Here is a 27940-nt window from a genome sequence, read left to right on the forward strand (position 1 = left end):
TCACACTGACTAGACCATTCAAAACTGATGCCTCCGAGTGCACACACTGACTAGACCATTGTAAACAGATGCCTCCGAGTGCACACACTGACTAGACCATTGTAAACAGATACCTCCGAGTGCACAGACTGACTAAACCATTGTAAGCAGAGGATTCCGAGTGCACACACTGACTAGACCATTCTGAACAGATACCTCTGAGTGCATACACTGACTAGACCATTGTAAACAGACGCCTCCGAGTGCACACACTGACTCGACCATTGTAAACAGATGCCTCCGAGTGCACACACTGACTAGATCATTCTAAACAGAGGCTTTCGAGTGCACACACTGACTTGACCATTGTAAACAGATGCCTCCGAGTGCACACACTGACTAGACCATTCTAAACAGATGCCTCCGAGTGCACACACTGACTAGACCATTATAAACAGATGCCTCCGAGTGCACACACTGAGTTGACCATTGTAAACAGGTGTCTCCGAGTGCACACACTGACTAGACCATTGTAAACAGATGCCTGTGAGTGCACACACTGACTAGACCATTGTAAACAGATGCCTCCAATTGCACACACTGACTAGACCGTTGTAAACAGATGCCTCCGAGTGCACACACTGACTCGACCATTGTAAACACAGGCTTCCGAGTGCACACACTGACTAGATAATTCTAAACAGAGGCTTCCGAGTGCACACACTGACTAGACCATTGTAAACAGATGCCTCCGAGTGCACACACTGACTAGACCATTGTAAACAGATGCCTCCGAGTGCACACACTGACTAGACCATTGTAAACCGATGCCTCCGAGTGCACACACTGACTAGACCATTGTAAACCGATGCCTCCGAGTGCACACACTGACTAGACCATTGTAAACAGATGTCTCCGAGTGCACACACTGACTAGACCATTGTAAACAGATGTCTCCGAGAGCACACACTGACTAGACCATTGTAAACAGATACCTCCGAGTGCACAGACTGACTAAACCATTGTAAGCAGAGGATTCCGAGTGCACACACTGACTAGACCATTCTAAACAGATATCTCCGAGTGCACACACTGACTAGACCATTCTAAACAGATGTCTCCGAGTGCACACACTGACTAGACCATTGTAAACAGTTGCCTCCGAGTGCACACATTCACTAGACCATTGTAAACAGAGGCTTCCGAGTGCACACAATGACTAGACCATTGTAAACAGAGGCTTTCGAGTGCACACACTGACTAGACCATTGTAAACAGATGCCTCCGAGTGCACACACTGACTAGACCATTGTAAACAGATGTCTCCGAGTGCACACACTGACTAGACCATTGTAAACAGATGCCTCCGAGTGCACACACTGACTAGACCATTGTAAACAGATACCTCCGAGTGCACACACTGACTAGACCATTGTAAACAGAGGCTTCCGAGTGCACACACTGACTAGACCATTGTAAACAGAGGCCTCCGAGTGCACACACTGACTAGACCATTGTAAACAGATGCCTCCGAGTGCACACACTGACTAGACCATTGTAAACAGAGGCTTCCGAGTGCACACACTGACTAGACCATTGTAAACAGATGTCTCCGAGTGCACACACTGACTAGACCATTGTAAACAGATGCCTCCGAGTGCACGCACTGACTAGACCATTCTAAACAGATGCCTCCGAGTGCACACACTGACTAGACCATTGTAAACAGAGCCTCCGAATGCACGCACTGACTAGACCATTCTAAACAGATGCCTCCGAGTGCACACACTGACTAGACCATTGCAAACAGATGTCTCCGAGTGCACACACTGACTAGACCGTTGTAAACAGATGCCTCCGAGTGCACACACTGACTAGACCGTTGTAAACAGATGTCTCCGAGTGCACACACTGACTAGACCATTGTAAACAGAAGCCTTCGAGTGCACACACTGACTAGACCATTGTAAACAGATGTCTCCGAGTGCACACACTGACTAGACCATTGTAAACAGAGGCTTCCGAGTGCACACACTGACTAGACCATTGTAAACAGATGTCTCTGAGTGCACACACTGACTAGACCATTGTAAACAGATGCCTCCGAGTGCACACACTGACTAGACCATTGGAAATAGATGCCGCCGACTGCACACACTGACAAGACCATTGTAAACAGATGCCTCCGAGTGCACACACTGACTACACCATTGTAAACAGAAGCCTCCGAGTGCACACACTGACTAGACCATTGTAAACAGATGCCTCCGAGTTCACACACTGACTAGACCATTGTAAACAGAGGCTTCCGAGTGCACACACTGACTAGACCGTTCTAAACACTTGCCTTCGAGTGCACACACTGACTAGACCATTGTAAACAGATGCCTCCGAGTGCACACACTGACTAGACCATTGTAACCAGCTGCCTCCGAGTGCACACACTGACTAGACCATTCTAAACAGATGCCTCCGAGTGCACACACTGACTAGACCATTGTAAACAGATGCCTCCGAGTTCACACACTGACTAGACCATTGTAAACAGAGGCTTCCGAGTGCACACACTGACTAGACCGTTCTAAACACTTGCCTTCGAGTGCACACACTGACTAGACCATTGTAAACAGATGCCTCCGAGTGCACACACTGACTAGACCATTGTAAATAGATGCTGCCGAGTGCACACACACACACTGACAAGACCATTGTAAACAGACGCCTCCGTGTGCACGCACACACTGACTAGACCATTGTAAACAGACGCCTCCGAGTGCACACACTGACTAGACCATTCTAAACAGATGCCTCCGAGTGCACACACACACAGACGAGACCATTGTAAACAGACGCCTCCGAGTGCACACACTGACTAGACCATGGTAAACAGATGCCTCCGAGTGCACACACACACAGACGAGACCATTGTAAACAGACGCCTCCGAGTGCACACACTGACTAGACCATTGTAAACAGACGCCTCCGAGTGCACACACTGACTAGACCATTCTAAACAGATGCCTCCGAGTGCACACACACACAGACGAGACCATTGTAAACAGATGTCTCCGAGTGCACACACTGACTAGACCATGGTAAACAGATGCCTCCGAGTGCACACACTCACCAGACCATTCTAAACAGATGCCTCCGAGTGCACACACTGACTCGACCATTGTAAACACAGGCTTCCGAGTGCACACACTGACTAGATCATTCTAAACAGAGGCTTCCGAGTGCACACACTGACTAGACCATTGTAAACAGATGCCTCCGAGTGCACACACAGACTAGACCATTGTAAACAGATGCCTGTGAGTGCACACACTGACTAGACCATTGTAAACAGATGCCTGTGAGTGCACACACTGACTAGACCATTGCAAACAGATGTCTCCGAGTGCACACACTGACTAGACCGTTGTAAACAGATGCCTCCGAGTGCACACACTGACTAGACCGTTGTAAACAGATGCCTCCGAGTGCACACACTGACTAGACCATTGTAAACCGATGCCTGTGAGTGCACACACTGACTAAACCATTGTAAACAGATACCTCCGAGTGCACAGACTGACTAAACCATTGTAAGCAGAGGATTCCGAGTGCACACACTGACTAAACCATTGTAAACAGATACCTCCGAGTGCACAGACTGACTAAACCATTGTAACCAGAGGATTCCGAGTGCACACACTGACTAGACCATTGTGAACAGAGGCTTCCGAGTGCTCACACTGACTAGACCATTCAAAACTGATGCCTCCGAGTGCACACACTGACTAGACCATTGTAAACAGATGCCTCCGAGTGCACACACTGACTAGACCATTGTAAACAGATACCTCCGAGTGCACAGACTGACTAAACCATTGTAAGCAGAGGATTCCGAGTGCACACACTGACTAGACCATTCTGAACAGATACCTCTGAGTGCATACACTGACTGGACCATTGTAAACAGATGCCTCCGAGTGCACACACTGACTAGATCATTCTAAACAGAGGCTTTCGAGTGCACACACTGACTTGACCATTATAAACAGATGCCTCCGAGTGCACACACTGACTAGACCATTCTAAACAGATGCCTCCGAGTGCACACACTGACTAGACCATTATAAACAGATGCCTCCGAGTGCACACACTGAGTTGACCATTGTAAACAGGTGTCTCCGAGTGCACACACTGACTAGACCATTGTAAACAGATACCTGTGAGTGCACACACTGACTAGACCATTGTAAACAGATGCCTCCAATTGCACACACTGACTAGACCGTTGTAAACAGATGCCTCCGAGTGCACACACTGACTCGACCATTGTAAACACAGGCTTCCGAGTGCACACACTGACTAGATCATTCTAAACAGAGGCTTCCGAGTGCACACACTGACTAGACCATTGTAAACAGATGCCTCCGAGTGCACACACTGACTAGACCATTGTAAACAGATGCCTCCGAGTGCACACACTGACTAGACCATTGTAAACCGATGCCTCCGAGTGCACACACTGACTAGACCATTGTAAACCGATGCCTCCGAGTTCACACACTGACTAGACCATTGTAAACAGATGTCTCCGAGTGCACACACTGACTAGACCATTGTAAACAGATGTCTCCGAGAGCACACACTGACTAGACCATTGTAAACAGATACCTCCGAGTGCACAGACTGACTAAACCATTGTAAGCAGAGGATTCCGAGTGCACACACTGACTAGACCATTCTAAACAGATATCTCCGAGTGCACACACTGACTAGACCATTCTAAACAGATGTCTCCGAGTGCACACACTGACTAGACCATTGTAAACAGTTGCCTCCGAGTGCACACATTCACTAGACCATTGTAAACAGAGGCTTCCGAGTGCACACAATGACTAGACCATTGTAAACAGAGGCTTTCGAGTGCACACACTGACTAGACCATTGTAAACAGATGCCTCCGAGTGCACACACTGACTAGACCATTGTAAACAGATGTCTCCGAGTGCACACACTGACGAGACCATTGTAAACAGATGCCTCCGAGTGCACACACTGACTAGACCATTGTAAACAGATACCTCCGAGTGCACACACTGACTAGACCATTGTAAACAGAGGCTTCCGAGTGCACACACTGACTAGACCATTGTAAACAGAGGCCTCCGAGTGCACACACTGACTAGACCATTGTAAACAGATGCCTCCGAGTGCACACACTGACTAGACCATTGTAAACAGAGGCTTCCGAGTGCACACACTGACTAGACCATTGTAAACAGATGTCTCCGAGTGCACACACTGACTAGACCATTGTAAACAGATGCCTCCGAGTGCACGCACTGACTAGACCATTGTAAACAGAGCCTCCGAATGCACGCACTGACTAGACCATTCTAAACAGATGCCTCCGAGTGCACACACTGACTAGACCATTGCAAACAGATGTCTCCGAGTGCACACACTGACTAGACCGTTGTAAACAGATGCCTCCGAGTGCACACACTGACTAGACCGTTGTAAACAGATGCCTCCGAGTGCACACACTGACTAGACCATTGTAAACCGATGCCTGTGAGTGCACACACTGACTAAACCATTGTAAACAGATACCTCCGAGTGCACAGACTGACTAAACCATTGTAAGCAGAGGATTCCGAGTGCACACACTGACTAAACCATTGTAAACAGATACCTCCGAGTGCACAGACTGACTAAACCATTGTAACCAGAGGATTCCGAGTGCACACACTGACTAGACCATTGTGAACAGAGGCTTCCGAGTGCTCACACTGACTAGACCATTCAAAACTGATGCCTCCGAGTGCACACACTGACTAGACCATTGTAAACAGATGCCTCCGAGTGCACACACTGACTAGACCATTGTAAACAGATACCTCCGAGTGCACAGACTGACTAAACCATTGTAAGCAGAGGATTCCGAGTGCACACACTGACTAGACCATTCTGAACAGATACCTCTGAGTGCATACACTGACTAGACCATTGTAAACAGACGCCTCCGAGTGCACACACTGACTCGACCATTGTAAACAGATGCCTCCGAGTGCACACACTGACTAGATCATTCTAAACAGAGGCTTTCGAGTGCACACACTGACTTGACCATTGTAAACAGATGCCTCCGAGTGCACACACTGACTAGACCATTCTAAACAGATGCCTCCGAGTGCACACACTGACTAGACCATTATAAACAGATGCCTCCGAGTGCACACACTGAGTTGTCCATTGTAAACAGGTGTCTCCGAGTGCACACACTGACTAGACCATTGTAAACAGATGCCTGTGAGTGCACACACTGACTAGACCATTGTAAACAGATGCCTCCAATTGCACACACTGACTAGACCGTTGTAAACAGATGCCTCCGAGTGCACACACTGACTCGACCATTGTAAACACAGGCTTCCGAGTGCACACACTGACTAGATCATTCTAAACAGAGGCTTCCGAGTGCACACACTGACTAGACCATTGTAAACAGATGCCTCCGAGTGCACACACTGACTAGACCATTGTAAACAGATGCCTCCGAGTGCACACACTGACTAGACCATTGTAAACCGATGCCTCCGAGTGCACACACTGACTAGACCATTGTAAACCGATGCCTCCGAGTGCACACACTGACTAGACCATTGTAAACAGATGTCTCCGAGTGCACACACTGACTAGACCATTGTAAACAGATGTCTCCGAGAGCACACACTGACTAGACCATTGTAAACAGATACCTCCGAGTGCACAGACTGACTAAACCATTGTAAGCAGAGGATTCCGAGTGCACACACTGACTAGACCATTCTAAACAGATATCTCCGAGTGCACACACTGACTAGACCATTCTAAACAGATGTCTCCGAGTGCACACACTGACTAGACCATTGTAAACAGTTGCCTCCGAGTGCACACATTCACTAGACCATTGTAAACAGAGGCTTCCGAGTGCACACAATGACTAGACCATTGTAAACAGAGGCTTTCGAGTGCACACACTGACTAGACCATTGTAAACAGATGCCTCCGAGTGCACACACTGACTAGACCATTGTAAACAGATGTCTCCGAGTGCACACACTGACTAGACCATTGTAAACAGATGCCTCCGAGTGCACACACTGACTAGACCATTGTAAACAGATACCTCCGAGTGCACACACTGACTAGACCATTGTAAACAGAGGCTTCCGAGTGCACACACTGACTAGACCATTGTAAACAGAGGCCTCCGAGTGCACACACTGACTAGACCATTGTAAACAGATGCCTCCGAGTGCACACACTGACTAGACCATTGTAAACACAGGCTTCCGAGTGCACACACTGACTAGACCATTGTAAACAGATGTCTCCGAGTGCACACACTGACTAGACCATTGTAAACAGATGCCTCCGAGTGCACGCACTGACTAGACCATTCTAAACAGATGCCTCCGAGTGCACACACTGACTAGACCATTGTAAACAGAGCCTCCGAATGCACGCACTGACTAGACCATTCTAAACAGATGCCTCCGAGTGCACACACTGACTAGACCATTGCAAACAGATGTCTCCGAGTGCACACACTGACTAGACCGTTGTAAACAGATGCCTCCGAGTGCACACACTGACTAGACCGTTGTAAACAGATGCCTCCGAGTGCACACACTGACTAGACCATTGTAAACCGATGCCTGTGAGTGCACACACTGACTAAACCATTGTAAACAGATACCTCCGAGTGCACAGACTGACTAAACCATTGTAAGCAGAGGATTCCGAGTGCACACACTGACTAAACCATTGTAAACAGAGGCTTCCGAGTGCTCACACTGACTAGACCATTCAAAACTGATGCCTCCGAGTGCACACACTGACTAGACCATTGTAAACAGATGCCTCCGAGTGCACACACTGACTAGACCATTGTAAACAGATACCTCCGAGTGCACAGACTGACTAAACCATTGTAAGCAGAGGATTCCGAGTGCACACACTGACTAGACCATTCTGAACAGATACCTCTGAGTGCATACACTGACTAGACCATTGTAAACAGACGCCTCCGAGTGCACACACTGACTCGACCATTGTAAACAGATGCCTCCGAGTGCACACACTGACTAGATCATTCTAAACAGAGGCTTTCGAGTGCACACACTGACTTGACCATTGTAAACAGATGCCTCCGAGTGCACACACTGACTAGACCATTCTAAACAGATGCCTCCGAGTGCACACACTGACTAGACCATTATAAACAGATGCCTCCGAGTGCACACACTGAGTTGACCATTGTAAACAGGTGTCTCCGAGTGCACACACTGACTAGACCATTGTAAACAGATGCCTGTGAGTGCACACACTGACTAGACCATTGTAAACAGATGCCTCCAATTGCACACACTGACTAGACCGTTGTAAACAGATGCCTCCGAGTGCACACACTGACTCGACCATTGTAAACACAGGCTTCCGAGTGCACACACTGACTAGATCATTCTAAACAGAGGCTTCCGAGTGCACACACTGACTAGACCATTGTAAACAGATGCCTCCGAGTGCACACACTGACTAGACCATTGTAAACAGATGCCTCCGAGTGCACACACTGACTAGACCATTGTAAACCGATGCCTCCGAGTGCACACACTGACTAGACCATTGTAAACCGATGCCTCCGAGTGCACACACTGACTAGACCATTGTAAACAGATGTCTCCGAGTGCACAGACTGACTAAACCATTGTAAGCAGAGGATTCCGAGTGCACACACTGACTAGACCATTCTAAACAGATATCTCCGAGTGCACACACTGACTAGACCATTCTAAACAGATGCCTCCGAGTGCACACACTGACTAGACCATTGTAAACAGATGCCTCCGAGTGCACACACTGACTAGACCATTGGAAATAGATGCCGCCGAGTGCACACACTGACAAGACCATTCTAAACAGATGCCTCCGAGTGCACACACTGACTACACCATTGTAACCAGCTGCCTCCGAGTGCACACACTGACTAGACCATTCTAAACAGATGCCTCCGAGTGCACACACTGACTAGACCATTGTAAACAGATGCCTCCGAGTTCACACACTGACTAGACCATTGTAAACAGAGGCTTCCGAGTGCACACACTGACTAGACCGTTCTAAACACTTGCCTTCGAGTGCACACACTGACTAGACCATTGTAAACAGATGCCTCCGAGTGCACACACTGACTAGACCATTGTAAACAGATGCCTCCGAGTGCACACACTGACAAGACCATTGTAAACAGACGCCTCCGTGTGCACGCACACACTGACTAGACCATTGTAAACAGATGCCTCCGAGTGCACACACTGACTAGACCATTCTAAACAGATGCCTCCGAGTGCACACACACACAGACGAGACCATCGTAAACAGACGCCTCCGAGTGCACACACTGACTAGACCATTCTAAACAGATGCCTCCGAGTGCACACACACACAGACGAGACCATTCTAAACAGATGCCTCCGAGTGCACACACACACAGACGAGACCATTGTAAACAGATGCCTCCGAGTGCACACACACACAGACGAGACCATTGTAAACAGACGCCTCCGAGTGCACACACTGACTAGACCATGGTAAACAGATGCCTCCGAGTGCACACACTCACCAGACCATTCTAAACAGATGCCTCCGAGTGCACACACTGACTCGACCATTGTAAACACAGGCTTCCGAGTGCACACACTGACTAGATCATTCTAAACAGAGGCTTCCGAGTGCACACACTGACTAGACCATTGTAAACAGATGCCTCCGAGTGCACACACAGACTAGACCATTGTAAACAGATGCCTGTGAGTGCACACACTGACTAGACCATTGTAAACAGATGCCTGTGAGTGCACACACTGACTAGACCATTGCAAACAGATGTCTCCGAGTGCACACACTGACTAGACCGTTGTAAACAGATGCCTCCGAGTGCACACACTGACTAGACCGTTGTAAACAGATGCCTCCGAGTGCACACACTGACTAGACCATTGTAAACCGATGCCTGTGAGTGCACACACTGACTAAACCATTGTAAACAGATACCTCCGAGTGCACAGACTGACTAAACCATTGTAAGCAGAGGATTCCGAGTGCACACACTGACTAAACCATTGTAAACAGAGGCTTCCGAGTGCTCACACTGACTAGACCATTCAAAACTGATGCCTCCGAGTGCACACACTGACTAGACCATTGTAAACAGATGCCTCCGAGTGCACACACTGACTAGACCATTGTAAACAGATACCTCCGAGTGCACAGACTGACTAAACCATTGTAAGCAGAGGATTCCGAGTGCACACACTGACTAGACCATTCTGAACAGATACCTCTGAGTGCATACACTGACTAGACCATTGTAAACAGACGCCTCCGAGTGCACACACTGACTCGACCATTGTAAACAGATGCCTCCGAGTGCACACACTGACTAGATCATTCTAAACAGAGGCTTTCGAGTGCACACACTGACTTGACCATTGTAAACAGATGCCTCCGAGTGCACACACTGACTAGACCATTCTAAACAGATGCCTCCGAGTGCACACACTGACTAGACCATTATAAACAGATGCCTCCGAGTGCACACACTGAGTTGACCATTGTAAACAGGTGTCTCCGAGTGCACACACTGACTAGACCATTGTAAACAGATGCCTGTGAGTGCACACACTGACTAGACCATTGTAAACAGATGCCTCCAATTGCACACACTGACTAGACCGTTGTAAACAGATGCCTCCGAGTGCACACACTGACTCGACCATTGTAAACACAGGCTTCCGAGTGCACACACTGACTAGATCATTCTAAACAGAGGCTTCCGAGTGCACACACTGACTAGACCATTGTAAACAGATGCCTCCGAGTGCACACACTGACTAGACCATTGTAAACAGATGCCTCCGAGTGCACACACTGACTAGACCATTGTAAACCGATGCCTCCGAGTGCACACACTGACTAGACCATTGTAAACCGATGCCTCCGAGTGCACACACTGACTAGACCATTGTAAACAGATGTCTCCGAGTGCACAGACTGACTAAACCATTGTAAGCAGAGGATTCCGAGTGCACACACTGACTAGACCATTCTAAACAGATATCTCCGAGTGCACACACTGACTAGACCATTCTAAACAGATGCCTCCGAGTGCACACACTGACTAGACCATTGTAAACAGATGCCTCCGAGTGCACACACTGACTAGACCATTGGAAATAGATGCCGCCGAGTGCACACACTGACAAGACCATTCTAAACAGATGCCTCCGAGTGCACACACTGACTACACCATTGTAACCAGCTGCCTCCGAGTGCACACACTGACTAGACCATTCTAAACAGATGCCTCCGAGTGCACACACTGACTAGACCATTGTAAACAGATGCCTCCGAGTTCACACACTGACTAGACCATTGTAAACAGAGGCTTCCGAGTGCACACACTGACTAGACCGTTCTAAACACTTGCCTTCGAGTGCACACACTGACTAGACCATTGTAAACAGATGCCTCCGAGTGCACACACTGACTAGACCATTGTAAACAGATGCCTCCGAGTGCACACACTGACAAGACCATTGTAAACAGACGCCTCCGTGTGCACGCACACACTGACTAGACCATTGTAAACAGATGCCTCCGAGTGCACACACTGACTAGACCATTCTAAACAGATGCCTCCGAGTGCACACACACACAGACGAGACCATCGTAAACAGACGCCTCCGAGTGCACACACTGACTAGACCATTCTAAACAGATGCCTCCGAGTGCACACACACACAGACGAGACCATTCTAAACAGATGCCTCCGAGTGCACACACACACAGACGAGACCATTGTAAACAGATGCCTCCGAGTGCACACACACACAGACGAGACCATTGTAAACAGACGCCTCCGAGTGCACACACTGACTAGACCATGGTAAACAGATGCCTCCGAGTGCACACACTCACCAGACCATTCTAAACAGATGCCTCCGAGTGCACACACTGACTCGACCATTGTAAACACAGGCTTCCGAGTGCACACACTGACTAGATCATTCTAAACAGAGGCTTCCGAGTGCACACACTGACTAGACCATTGTAAACAGATGCCTCCGAGTGCACACACAGACTAGACCATTGTAAACAGATGCCTGTGAGTGCACACACTGACTAGACCATTGTAAACAGATGCCTGTGAGTGCACACACTGACTAGACCATTGCAAACAGATGTCTCCGAGTGCACACACTGACTAGACCGTTGTAAACAGATGCCTCCGAGTGCACACACTGACTAGACCGTTGTAAACAGATGCCTCCGAGTGCACACACTGACTAGACCATTGTAAACAGATACCTCCGAGTGCACAAACTGACTAAACCATTGTAAGCAGAGGATTCCGAGTGCACACACTGACTAAACCATTGTAAACAGATACCTCCGAGTGCACAGACTGACTAAACCATTGTAACCAGAGGATTCCGAGTGCACACACTGACTAGACCATTGTGAACAGAGGCTTCCGAGTGCTCACACTGACTAGACCATTCAAAACTGATGCCTCCGAGTGCACACACTGACTAGACCATTGTAAACAGATGCCTCCGAGTGCACACACTGACTAGACCATTGTAAACAGATACCTCCGAGTGCACAGACTGACTAAACCATTGTAAGCAGAGGATTCCGAGTGCACACACTGACTAGACCATTCTGAACAGATACCTCTGAGTGCATACACTGACTGGACCATTGTAAACAGACGCCTCCGAGTGCACACACTGACTCGACCATTGTAAACAGATGCCTCCGAGTGCACACACTGACTAGATCATTCTAAACAGAGGCTTTCGAGTGCACACACTGACTTGACCATTGTAAACAGATGCCTCCGAGTGCACACACTGACTAGACCATTCTAAACAGATGCCTCCGAGTGCACACACTGACTAGACCATTATAAACAGATGCCTCCGAGTGCACACACTGAGTTGACCATTGTAAACAGGTGTCTCCGAGTGCACACACTGACTAGACCATTGTAAACAGATGCCTGTGAGTGCACACACTGACTAGACCATTGTAAACAGATGCCTCCAATTGCACACACTGACTAGACCGTTGTAAACACAGGCTTCCGAGTGCACACACTGACTCGACCATTGTAAACACAGGCTTCCGAGTGCACACACTGACTAGATCATTCTAAACAGAGGCTTCCGAGTGCACACACTGACTAGACCATTGTAAACAGATGCCTCCGAGTGCACACACTGACTAGACCATTGTAAACAGATGCCTCCGAGTGCACACACTGACTAGACCATTGTAAACCGATGCCTCCGAGTGCACACACTGACTAGACCATTGTAAACCGATGCCTCCGAGTGCACACACTGACAAGACCATTGTAAACAGATGTCTCCGAGTGCACACACTGACTAGACCATTGTAAACAGATGTCTCCGAGAGCACACACTGACTAGACCATTGTAAACAGATACCTCCGAGTGCACAGACAGACTAAACCATTGTAAGCAGAGGATTTCGAGTGCACACACTGACTAGACCATTCTAAACAGATATCTCCGAGTGCACACACTGACTAGACCATTCTAAACAGATGTCTCCGAGTGCACACACTGACTAGACCATTCTAAACAGATGTCTCCGAGTGCACACACTGACTAGACCATTGTAAACCGATGCCTCCGAGTGCACACACTGACTAGACCATTGTAAACAGATGTCTCCGAGTGCACACACTGACTAGACCATTGTAAACAGATGTCTCCGAGAGCACACACTGACTAGACCATTGTAAACAGATACCTCCGAGTGCACAGACTGACTAAACCATTGTAAGCAGAGGATTCCGAGTGCACACACTGACTAGACCATTCTAAACAGATATCTCCGAGTGCACACACTGACTAGACCATTCTAAACAGATGTCTCCGAGTGCACACACTGACTAGACCATTGTAAACAGTTGCCTCCGAGTGCACACATTCACTAGACCATTGTAAACAGAGGCTTCCGAGTGCACACAATGACTAGACCATTGTAAACAGAGGCTTTCGAGTGCACACACTGACTAGACCATTGTAAACAGATGCCTCCGAGTGCACACACTGACTAGACCATTGTAAACAGATGTCTCCGAGTGCACACACTGACTAGACCATTGTAAACAGATGCCTCCGAGTGCACACACTGACTAGACCATTGTAAACAGATACCTCCGAGTGCACACACTGACTAGACCATTGTAAACAGAGGCTTCCGAGTGCACACACTGACTAGACCATTGTAAACAGAGGCCTCCGAGTGCACCACTGACTAGACCATTGTAAACAGATGCCTCCGAGTGCACACACTGACTAGACCATTGTAAACAGAGGCTTCCGAGTGCACACACTGACTAGACCATTGTAAACAGATGTCTCCGAGTGCACACACTGACTAGACCATTGTAAACAGATGCCTCCGAGTGCACGCACTGACTAGACCATTCTAAACAGATGCCTCCGAGTGCACACACTGACTAGACCATTGTAAACAGAGCCTCCGAATGCACGCACTGACTAGACCATTCTAAACAGATGTCTCCGAGTGCACACACTGACTAGACCGTTGTAAACAGATGCCTCCGAGTGCACACACTGACTAGACCGTTGTAAACAGATGCCTCCGAGTGCACACACTGACTAGACCATTGTAAACCGATGCCTGTGAGTGCACACACTGACTAAACCATTGTAAACAGATACCTCCGAGTGCACAGACTGACTAAACCATTGTAAGCAGAGGATTCCGAGTGCACACACTGACTAAACCATTGTAAACAGATACCTCCGAGTGCACAGACTGACTAAACCATTGTAACCAGAGGATTCCGAGTGCACACACTGACTAGACCATTGTGAACAGAGGCTTCCGAGTGCTCACACTGACTAGACCATTCAAAACTGATGCCTCCGAGTGCACACACTGACTAGACCATTGTAAAGAGATGCCTCCGAGTGCACACACTGACTAGACCGTTGTAAACAGATACCTCCGAGTGCACAGACTGACTAAACCATTGTAAGCAGAGGATTCCGAGTGCACACACTGACTAGACCATTCTGAACAGATACCTCTGAGTGCATACACTGACTAGACCATTGTAAACAGACGCCTCCGAGTGCACACACTGACTCGACCATTGTAAACAGATGCCTCCGAGTGCACACACTGACTAGATCATTCTAAACAGAGGCTTTCGAGTGCACACACTGACTTGACCATTGTAAACAGATGCCTCCGAGTGCACACACTGACTAGACCATTCTAAACAGATGCCTCCGAGTGCACACACTGACTAGACCATTATAAACAGATGCCTCCGAGTGCACACACTGAGTTGACCATTGTAAACAGGTGTCTCCGAGTGCACACACTGACTAGACCATTGTAAACAGATGCCTGTGAGTGCACACACTGACTAGACCATTGTAAACAGATGCCTCCAATTGCACACACTGACTAGACCGTTGTAAACAGATGCCTCCGAGTGCACACACTGACTCGACCATTGTAAACACAGGCTTCCGAGTGCACACACTGACTAGACCATTCTAAACAGAGGCTTCCGAGTGCACACACTGACTAGACCATTGTAAACCGATGCCTCCGAGTGCACACACTGACTAGACCATTGTAAACAGATGTCTCCGAGTGCACACACTGACTAGACCATTGTAAACAGATGTCTCCGAGAGCACACACTGACTAGACCATTGTAAACAGATACCTCCGAGTGCACAGACTGACTAAACCATTGTAAGCAGAGGATTCCGAGTGCACACACTGACTAGACCATTCTAAACAGATATCTCCGAGTGCACACACTGACTAGACCATTCTAAACAGATGTCTCCGAGTGCACACACTGACTAGACCATTGTAAACAGTTGCCTCCGAGTGCACACATTCACTAGACCATTGTAAACAGAGGCTTCCGAGTGCACACAATGACTAGACCATTGTAAACAGAGGCTTTCGAGTGCACACACTGACTAGACCATTGTAAACAGATGCCTCCGAGTGCACACACTGACTAGACCATTGTAAACAGATGTCTCCGAGTGCACACACTGACTAGACCATTGTAAACAGATGCCTCCGAGTGCACACACTGACTAGACCATTGTAAACAGATACCTCCGAGTGCACACACTGACTAGACCATTGTAAACAGATACCTCCGAGTGCACACACTCACTAGACCATTGTAAACAGAGGCTTCCGAGTGCACACACTGACTAGACCATTGTAAACAGAGGCCTCCGAGTGCACACACTGACTAGACCATTGTAAACAGATGCCTCCGAGTGCACACACTGACTAGACCATTGTAAACAGAGGCTTCCGAGTGCACACACTGACTAGACCATTGTAAACAGATGTCTCCGAGTGCACACACTGACTAGACCATTGTAAACAGATGCCTCCGAGTGCACGCACTGACTAGACCATTCTAAACAGATGCCTCCGAGTGCACACACTGACTAGACCATTGTAAACAGATGCCTCCGAATGCACGCACTGACTAGACCATTCTAAACAGATGCCTCCGAGTGCACGCACTGACTAGACCATTGTAAACAGATGCCTCCGAGTGCACACACTCACTAGACCATTGTAAACAGATGCCTCCGAGTGCACACACTGACTAGACCATTGTAAACGGATGCCTCCGAGTGCACACACTCACTAGAGCATTGTAAACAGATGCCTCCGAGTGCACACACTGACTAGAGCATTGTAAACAGATGCCTCCGAGTGCACACACTCACTAGACCATTGTAAACAGCTACACTGCAACAAGTCAGAGCATCGGAAGAAATACATACAAGGGCCGTGTTCTGTATTGGAAGGCACCCTGCATTTATGAAATAAAGACGACAAGCAAAGAACTGAACCTATATATTCATGTATCATCTTCACACGCAAATATGAATCTGTCATATGGACATGGATCACCAATCTAACTTCACCAAATCTCACAGATTAAGAGTTAAATGAGGCCTGATTGTTTAAACTAAAATGTACTCAAGGAAGATATTTTTCTTTCTGTTTCGTTCATTTAAAAATATCAATAAAACTTTCAATGCATTAACATTCAACATGCTTTGATTTTCATTCTCTGACCCCACAAGAAAAGCCAGCAAAATTTGGAAGTGATTGATTTTGCTCCAAACTGGTAAACACTGGTAAACGTCAATTCGAACTACTACTGGTCATTTTTCTGGTTTTTTTCCTTCCAGAGGCTTGAGCACCTGCCAGATGGCAATGCCACAAAAATACTGCAGACAATTTCTTTCTAATTCTAGAATACATTCAAGCGCTCCAACACAGAGATAAAACATTCATTAAAAATGCTCCAAAGATGGAAATTTCCAGCAGAGGCTCCTTTCAAAAAGTCATTAACTTCTTGTATCATGTACATCATACAAAGGTGACAAACTTTTCTCTGTCTTACCTTGCCTGACATTTCTTCCCATCCACTCCATTGTGCTATATAATTACATTCTGAGAATACACTCATTCATTGACAAATTAAGAAGTACACAGGAGAAATATCTCAATATTTAGTGTGTCTTGTAGCTTTTCCTTTCTGTTTCCACTTGTCACAAATTAGTAGCTTCACTGCACCATCAACTATTAAGGGACTGAATTTCTGTCTTGGTCATAGTCTGATTATAACAAAAAAATGTAAACATTAACACTAAATTGGTTCTTTTGCTTAAATTACCATGGAATAATGCTAAAATTCATGAAGTGGGGGAGGTTGGGAATTCCTCTGGAATCCTGCCCGAAACAAACGTAACTTTAATCTCCTGCAGAGGATGGCATGCGCCCTGTTGAGACTCTTTGAAAGGCTCTGCACCCATTTCAGTCAAAATTCATCTATGCCAGTGGAAGGAATGCCCACCCAGGCACCATTGGAATATAAAAGCAGAGATGTACTACTAAGACTTTATAAAGCTCTGGTTAGGCCCCATTTGGAGTACTGTGTCCAGTTTTGGTCCCCACACCTCAGGAAGGACATACTGGCACTGGAACGTGTCCAGCGGAGATTCACACGGATGATGCCTGGAATGACAGGTCGCACATATGAGGAACGGCTGAGGATACTGGGATTGTATTCGTTGGAGTTTAGAAGATTAAGGGGAGACTTAATAGAGACGTACAAAATAATACATGGCTTGGAAAAGGTGGATGCTAGGAAATTATTTCAGTTAAACGAGGAGACTAGGACCCGTGGACACAGCCTTAGAATTAGAGGGGGTCATTTCAGAACAGAAATGCGGAGACATTTCTTCAGCCAGAGAGTGGTGGGCCTGTGGAATTCATTGCCACGGAGTGCAGTGGAAGGCGGGACACTAAATGTCTTCAAGGCCGAGATTGATAGATTCTTGTTGTCTCGAGGAATTAAGGGCTACAGGGAGAACGCTGGTAAGTGGAGCTGAAATGCGCATCAGCCATGATTGAATGGCGGAGTGGACTCGATGGGCCGAATGGCCTTACTTCTACTCCTATGTCTTATGGTCTTATTGGGAAGGACCTAATAAACCTGCTGCTGGGTGCCAGTGAGGAGGGGAATGGAGGCTAGAACGATGTGGGACTTTGACCGAGTAACACATGCTAAGCTGTTGCTTCTGGAATTCTTTACAGGACTTTAAAACCCTTTCACAACTGATTGAAACTTACATCTCGTTCACAATGTGCAAGCAATGCTACGGCTTTCCTTTGTAATCCTCTTTGTGTTACAAAACTATATTTCTCTACTCTGTAAGATTTGTACCTAGATTCTCGTACCTAAGATGGCACCAGTAAAAGGCAGCCATTGTAAAACTTTTCACAATACTCCTGTACTTTTGTATGAGAGCACAAGTAGCAATAAAGGACAGTGATTTTTGAGAAGATTTGTAGCTCAGGTTGATGATAAGTATGTAAATTAGCTCGCTGAGCTGGAAGGCTTGTTTTCAGACGTTTTGTCATCATATTAGGTGACATCATCAGTGAATGTCTTTGGTGAAGCACTGGTGGTATGTCCCCCCTCTCTATTTATGGGGCTTGGTTTCTTAAGGGTGGGTGTTGTCATTTCCGGTTCTTTTCTTGAAGGGAAAGTTAGGTAGGGTCTAAATCGATGTGTTTATTGATCATAAACAAGCAACCAAAAACTACAGCTACATTACCTTACATCAAAGTACTCAGACACCTTGGCATTATGGTAGCCCATAAACTACCAACACACTTAAACAGTGACTAATGAACCTAAAGGATCCATTCAATACCACCAGCAAAACTAACGCCATTTACAAGATACCTTGCAAGAACTGTAAAAACACTACATCAGACAAACTTGCAGCAAACTTGCCACCAGGATACATGAACACCAACTGGCCACAAAAAGACATGACCCATTATCACTAGTTTCCATAGACAAAAAAGGACACCACTTTGACTGGGACAACACACACATCCTAGGACAGGCGAAACAAAGGCACACACGAGAATTCTTAGAGGCATGGCATTCTAACCAGAACTCCACCAATAAACACATCGACTTAGATCCTCCCTACCTTCCATTGAAAAAAACAACCGGAAATGACATCACCCACCTTAAGAAACCAAGACCTATAAATAGAGAGGCGGGACATACCACCAGCACTTCACCGGAGACTCTCACTGATGATGTTACCTAGTATGGTGACGAAACGTCTGAAAACAAACCTTCCAGCTCAGCGAGTTAACTTGCATACTTCACAATAAAGGATATAATGACATTCTGATATTTTAACCTTGCCCTTGAAAAGATTCCAAGGCTTACAGATTTGTTTTAGTGCTACAGTAAATCCTTAAATATTGACATAATATATAAGTACTTGAGGGGACAAGATTATTTAATATATGGCTAAGAAGAAACATAAAAATACAATTTGCCAAAGTACCAGGCTACGAGTTTCTGTGTCAGCAAGCAAAGGCAACTGCAAATTTATTTTTCTGTCCACTTCACACTTGCAATTTCTTCCTGTACTATTAATGTGTCATAGAATCATAGAGTCCTCACAGTTTGGAAGCAGGCCATTTGGCCTATTGAGTCCACATCAACCCTCCAAAGACCATCCTACCCAGACCCTCCCTCCCACTCTATTCCCTCCATCTCCCATGGCCAATCGACCTGACCTGCACGTCTTTGGGCTGTGGGAGGAAACTGGAGCACCCGGGAGAAACCCACGCAGACACGGGGAGAATGTGCAAGCTCTACACAGACAATCGTCCAAGGGTGGAATCAAACCTGGATCCCTGGCGCTGAGAGGCAGCAGTGCTATCCACTGGGCCTCCATGCCACATCAAATGCTGGCCTAGTCAGCAACACCCACATCCTATGAAAGTATAAAAACTGCAGGAATTCTAATAACACAAGCGAAATGGAGCTGGACATGAATACAGCCCGCCACAGCACCATGGGGAAGCCACAGCACAGTAGATTCCATACTGACAATTCGTTTACATTCACAACCTCTAGCTCTTGGCCACAGTTTCTCATTAGAAAGCAAACGAATAAAATATTGACTCCCAGCAACCATAGGATGTGGAAGTCAGAGAGGTACAACAGGGAAAAAAATGGTGTATATTTTCTACAAAAAGAGACAATAATTCCTTGAATGTCTTTACATCTTAAATGGAGAGCATCTTTCCATAACCTGAAGATTAAAAAGGAAGAAATATGGATTGTCACTGAGTTCAATGATGTGAGTTGAATAAAGGTCTTAACAGACCATAGGTTAGAGTGATGCGGAGAGAGAGAGAGAGACAGAGAGAGAGAGAGAGAGAGAGAGAGAGAGAGAGAGAGAGAGAGAGACAGAGAGACAGAGAGAGAGAGAGACAGAGAGACAGAGAGACAGAGAGACAGAGAGAGACAGAGAGAGACAGAGAGAGACAGAGAGAGACAGAGAGAGACAGACAGAGAGAGAGAGAGACAGAGAGAGAGAGACAGAGAGAGAGAGACAGAGACACAGAGAGACAGAGAGAGAGACACAGAGACACAGAGAGACAGAGAGACAGAGAGACAGAGAGACAGAGGACTAGTGATGGTTTAACCTGAGGGTCACCACGCATCAAATGAGGTGAAAGGTTGAGAATAAGAATCCTTCATGATGTGGGAATTGAACCCATGTATGAAATTGGGTAACGTTTTAACAGATCATTTTTTAAAGGGTGGAAGAGGAGGGGCAGCTGTTCACCTGCTTTGACTATGATATGGACACAGTAGAAAAGAGAATTGATTTTAACATAGCCTATTACAAAAGGAACCATGGTGGCTAGATCCACTGGACAGAGAATACAATGGGCTCCCAATGATAACAAAACCTCCTCCAGTTAAACTGGAAGGCAGAAAATGTTGCTACAGAATTCCTATTGGCAGGATGTCAATTAGGCTCATTAATGAATGGCTTACCGGAACCCATCAAAATGTGGTGGTGGCTTATGGATTAAATGAAGGCTGTTCAGCATCCAGACATCTCCTAAAGGTGATTAGCAAAGTCAGGGGCCTGTGGAATCGGAGTGGGGTGAGAGGGAGATAAGGTGGGGAGTAGTGGCCTTGCTATAAGGCCTGATCGAGGAATCAGACATTCTGATGGCAGGGTAAGCTGAATTGGTACTCCTCCACGTATCTGTCAATCCAACTCCCCTCTTTACACCTCTTCCCTGGCCCTTACCCTGCACAGGGTGGTGAACTAGCCATACTTGGAAATGAATGTACTGATCATACTGTAGCTGCATTTTGAGATGTATCTGACCAGTTTACTTCTTTTGTAAGTTTTACTGGTTCTTCATTATGAGCGTGAGCCCCAACCTGCCCTCAATCACCTGTAGCTTGGGTCCCTCACTGATCCTGGGCCTATGGTGGATACACTGGCACCAGGGAGGTGCTTAGTGAGTGGGATTTCTGTTGTCAGATCTGAAACCAAGGGAAGTCGCAAGTGTTACCAGTTAAATGCCCACAGGGCACTTATCCCCAAGTGTCCCCCATGATACTAACAGGGGTTTCCCACCAATGTTCCATTCAGCAGGCACGCCCTTCAACTCCTCTAAGTCCAAGCCAAAACTAATGTTAACCTCAAATCCTACAAAGACCTGTGTGACACAGAGAAAATTCACAGTATTCCTTGGCTAAGGTTTATTTGGCTACATCAAAGACAGCGCAGAGAATGATGGCAATATGGAGAAACACTAGCAGTATTGCTTGCACTTCACTTACCAAAAACAAACTTCTTCCATGGACTTTTCTTGGCCAGCGGAGTTCTCAGCGTTACTTCCTTTTCTCTTTTCCAACAAGTTCTTCTAGAATTCTGTTTCTAAAAGAAAGTTGAAAATATTGTATCACTGATTAGTTGACGAATACTCAAGTTTAGAAAAATGAAATTTTTTGTCACCCAGCTTTTAAATAGTATTAAATAAGATGACAAACCTGGGTGACAAACAAGTGTTGCAACTTAAAAGGTTGAGATAAAGCTCAGAATGGAAAAAATGTAACTTATGAAATCCATTTGATTTTGAACCCAAATTGTATCGACTTGCTGAAATATCTAATCACCACTTGATATTGGTCGAAACCAATTGAGCAATAACAACAGTTTACCTAATAAAGTGTGCATTTGTAATTTGTGCATGAGCATTGGACTTATTTGCAGATCTCCTTTTAGATTATCTATATGTTATGAAGCTGAAGGCGTGTACTGTATATTTAAGAGAGAGTGAATGCAGGTACCTGTCATGTGACTGACTAACAGTCTCAGAGTGTATTGGAAAATTTAAAATATGTAACAATTGACTGTGAAACAAATACCAGAGTTTGGTTGCTATGTTTTCACAACAGTTCAAATTTAAACAATCAGTTGAAATTATGCCCCAGAATACTAAAACCCAATCAAATTTGAACTTTACTGTTTGGACAACATCAAACCAGTGAGATGATCTGATGTTTGGGTGATAAAAGCAGCAGGAGAAAGTGAGGGCTGCAGATGCTGGAGATCAGAGCTGAAAATGTGTTGCTGGAAAAGCGCAGCAGGTCAGGCAGCATCCAAGGAGTAGGAGAATCGACGTTTCAGGTCCTGAAGAAGGGCCCATGCCCGAAACATCGATTCTCCTGCTCCTTGGATGCTGCCTGACCTGCTGCGCTTTTCCAGCGACACATTTTCAGCTCTGATAAAAGCATCAGACAGTTTGATAGCCAGAGAGAGCAACCTGCCATCTAGAGAGAAAAAGACTGCTATTCAAAACACTCTCTATCAAAGGTACCTTTATCATATGAAACATCGTTGCAGCAAAAAACCAAAGATAATCCAGGGAGATCTATATCAGCAGCAGATGACCAACACCAATGATGACAGCCACTGTCTGGCTTTAAAAATTAAGTTGATGTAGTTTTAATAGGGGCGTTTATTGGATCAGTACATTGTTATAGAGTGAGAAGTAGATAACAAGCGTTTAAGGGAAAGGAAGTTTAGAGTTGTAAACAGTTGTTATTTAATGTTCACTTTTAGAGTTAAAGAATAAAATTGATTTTTTTTCTTTAAATAGTGAAATTTGGGGGAGTTCGCTGTCACTCATGCTTTAACAGATTACGAGGCAAGGTGAGCTTTTCTGTGTTTGGTTTAATTAGCAGAAGGGTTTGCCCTGTGTCGCAACATGTAGCTATCAGGCCAGACAGGAAAGTCTAGGTGACAGATTTCTCTTTAGCCAACAGTAACGTTGGTCACCACCCTTTATGTTTTCAGTCTTAGAGTCATAGAGATGTACAGCACGGAAACAGACTCTTCAGTCTGCTCCAACCAGACATCCCAATCTGACCTAATCCCATTTGCCAGCATTTGGCCCAGATCCCTCTAAACCCTTCCTATTCACATGCACATCTGGCTGCCCTTAAATGCTGCACTTGTACCAGCTTCCACCACTTCCTCTGGTAGTCATTCCATATGCACACCACCCTCTGTGTGAAAAAGTTAGCCCTCAAGTCCTTTTCAAATCTTTTCTCCTCTCACCGTAAACCTATGCTTTCCAGTTTCAGACTTCCCCACAATAGGAAACAAACCTTGGCTATTCACCCTATCCATGCCCCTCATGATTTTATAAATTTCTATAAGGTCACCCCTCAGCCTCCGATGCACCAGGGAAAAAGCCCCAGCCTATTCGGTCTCTCCCAATAACTCAAACCCTCCAACCGGGCAACACCCTTGCAAACCTTTTCTGCAGCCTCTCAGATTTAACAACATTCTTCCTACTAACATCTGACATCTTAACTCCTTCGAATGAATGTCATTATCAATATTTCAATTACAAGGAGGCAGCTGCCAGAGGAAGTGGTGGAGGCTAGTACAATTGCAACATTTAAAAGGCACCTGGATGGTTATACGAATAGGAAGTATTTGAAGGGATATGGGCCAGGTGCTGGCAGGTGGGACTGGATTGGGTTGGGCTAACTAGTCGGTATGGACTAGTTGGACTGAAGGGTCTATTTCCGTGCTGTCCAACAATAAGATGATGAGGGCTGGATTCAAATTCATGACTGGGTTTGTAAAGGCGGCAGCCTTTTGTTCTTCTGGACACTCTCAAACACAAATCCCCAATTTTAAAAGCTTCATGACCGACCACTTTTGAAAGATGACTGACATATAATTTGCCTCAAAACACAGAACAGCAACATATATTTTTAAAAGTGCTTCTAACACTTCTTGGAATGTCCAAAGGTGTGTCACAGAGGTATGTTAAAACAAAGTACAATGTAGAACCACAAAGGTAATGAGGTCAGAACGTAATTGGTTTATGCATATATTTTCCCTGTTCCATTTTTAACTAACCAAGCATTGTGGATTCCTCCTCATTTTCGGATTTTCCATTTTCTGAAGTGGGATTAGCCACTCAAAGCCATTGACTTGAGTCAAGGTACACAGTTTAATTCCAGTAATAAGTGTCGGTTAATACTCTTGTAGGACTGATTAAAATAACATGTTCATGGTCAGTAGGTGTGTGCTGGTCCATCACATCCACACAGCAATCTGCTGACATAGTGTGAAGAGGGGTCCTTCTTGAGGATGGAGAAACAGTACCATTCAATCGGTCATTCATGTTACACTCAAAATGTCGTCCAAAAGAAAGCAGTAGATTGCATAACAGACAGCCCATCTGCTACTGCCAGCTTTTCACCCACGGCAAAGTTGAAAATAGACCAGTCTTACTTAATTGTTACCTAACCAACGAGGGATTTTTTTCCCCACCTACCTAAATTGAAACTATAGAACAGGCTTTCTTCATTAATTATTAAGCATATTGAAAGCTGCTCTATAGTGCTTGGGCATTTTTACGTTCAGACTATTCAGGATGATAGCCATACGCAAGCGTTTGTGCTGTGCTTACACTGACATTTACACCAGCACTCTCACCACTGATAGTGGCTGTGCAATGTATACCAATGCCAAGTGCCATTCTGGAAGAGGGCATGATTGGATGGTGCACGGTGTGCATTGTTTAATGGGCTGCAGAGCTAAAGAGCACACAAAAATCGCAAGTATTTTTATATTTTTTTTGTTTCCCCATGCCCAGTAAATACAATCTGGCCTCCAGTTGCCCTGCACTTTGACGTGACATGCAGGAATTGTCCAACCTTAACCTAAGAAGCTATATTGTTAATCTGCTACACCTCACTGATCATGTGTAAATGATACACACTTATAATGAAATAGTAGAACATAACATGAGGCCATTGGAGAAAAATAAGCCCTACTGCAGTCAGGCAGTAGTGCGGCGGTAAGGAAAAGAATAAAATAAAAGAGGCCATTTGAGTCTGTTCTACCTCTTTCAAAGACAAACCCAGCTTATCACACACAACTGCTCTTTCCTGCATTCCAGTATTAATCTAACTCCATGTGAAAGCGTACTATTAAATCTTTATCTACCATTCTATCAGGCAATGTATTCTAAATCCTAACTACTCATTGCATAACAATATTTTATCTCAGCTCACCTCTGGCTTATGCCAATCATCTTAATAATGTGCTGCCCAGTATTCACCCTTCAGCCACAGGAAACAGTTTTCCTTTATTTGTTTTGCCTAAGCCCTTCATGATTGCAAAAAACCTTTACCAAATCCTTCGTTAGCCTCCTTTCATTTGGAAAATAATCCCAATTGCTCCAGTTTATCCTCAGAAATGTAACTTAAAACACCAGGTAGCAGTTCTAAGCATTTAAGTCCACCCAACTGAATCTGGTCAATCATCCAGTTTATTATTTTTTGGACTTTCAAGTAACCAAGTTTTATTCAAATTGCTCAATTCTTTTTTTTTCTTGAACAGGATGTCTGATCCTCCTCTTTTTTTTTCTTTTTTTTTTAAAACCCCCACACTACCGCCTAACTGCGGTAGTACTTATTTTTTCCCTAGCACCCATGGTGTGTGTGTGCAGGTGTGAGACACAGTGAAAGACACAAGGTGCACGATTCTTTATTCAGTTTCTACCACCAGGAAGAAAGGAAACACCCGCGTGCCCAATTCTATTCACACTGTCCACAATTAACAATGCTGATAGCATTGATAATTTTGCCACTTCCACTGCTAAATTCCTTCACCTTCTGCACAATGCTGCAGCTTTTTATCTCTTTACTAAATACAACATGCTTTCCATCCAACCATTCAGTTTTAAAAGCACATGCACAAAACTTGGATCTATTTGTATTTGGCTCAGCATTGGCCACAGATAAGACACCAAGCCCTATGTGCTTTAATTGGAAATTCTCATCAGTAAACTTCACATTATAGATCCATTCATTTTCTACTTGTAGTACTTGCAGCCAACCTTTACCTTCATTTATGTTTGAATAAAGAGGCACTGTGCAACACACTTCACATTCCACCTCTTGTCAAATTCATTATACTCTCAAAACTGATACCACATTTAGAGAAAAACCATTTAATTCAGTTGTGGCTTTCTTCTTCACCGATATTTAGGAAAGACAATCACATCACTTAACAAAATAAAATTTGTTTCTTTTCAACCGTAACTTTGAGAAAATAAAAGCAATTTTCTTCAACTAAAAAAAAACCTGAGCTTACATTAAATATTTCATTGGTTCACAAAATGAAATCTCACTAATTATTACGTACTAAATATAATTAAAAATCACACAACACCAGGTTATAGCCCAACCAATTTATTTGGAAGCATTAGTTTTCGAAGTACTGCTTCTTCATCTATTGCTTCTAGTGCTTCCAAATAAACCTGTTGGACGATAACCTGGTGTTGTGTGATTTTTAACTTTGTCCACCCCAGTCCAACAGCAGCACCTCTACATCATTACTAAAGATGAGTAGGGTCATTCTCCACTATTTCAAATGCAACAGTGGTCATATGCTAGCAAGATGTCTAACTTTTTTTAAAACACTGTACATGACAACATGTGAATATTTGTAAATTTGCTATTGCAGCAAAACATTTTAGAGGGGGGAAGGGTTTTCCCATATAATGTATAACACGTACAGCTTATCAGTTCACCACACATTATGAGGTTTCACATTTTTTCTTTCTATTCGAGCTTGACAATGGGTTGATACCGTTATCGTTTTGAAAACAACTTTCCCTTGTCTGATCATTTTGTACTACAACCACAGTCCATTGGCTCCAGCTTGCTGTGCACTTCTCACAGATGTTCACTGGCCAATCATTGCCTGTATGTATTTCATTGAGCAGTAAATATTTTCAGGAGTCTATTACTCACCAGGCCAGTAGTAATATTCACTCTGAGCTCTAAATAATGGACACATGTTTTTGTGATGAGAGAAGATTGTAACAGGGA

The 27940-nt window shown here is 45.3% G+C and overlaps 1 protein-coding gene across 1 annotated transcript in view; it reads right to left on the reverse strand.

The window, feature by feature from the left end:
- Positions 1-27940, reverse strand: part of LOC122539414 (janus kinase and microtubule-interacting protein 1-like) — a 419997-nt gene that overhangs the window by 271353 nt on the left and 120704 nt on the right. Inside the window, 1 exon segment of the mRNA XM_087980036.1 lies at positions 22355-22451. The gene's annotated coding sequence lies outside the window, so the exon portion shown is untranslated.

This window comes from Chiloscyllium plagiosum, unplaced genomic scaffold (genome assembly GCF_037043375.1).
Source record: "Chiloscyllium plagiosum isolate Xiang-an unplaced genomic scaffold, Cpla_swu_hap1 HiC_scaffold_36, whole genome shotgun sequence".
Taxonomy (NCBI): domain Eukaryota; kingdom Metazoa; phylum Chordata; class Chondrichthyes; order Orectolobiformes; family Hemiscylliidae; genus Chiloscyllium; species Chiloscyllium plagiosum.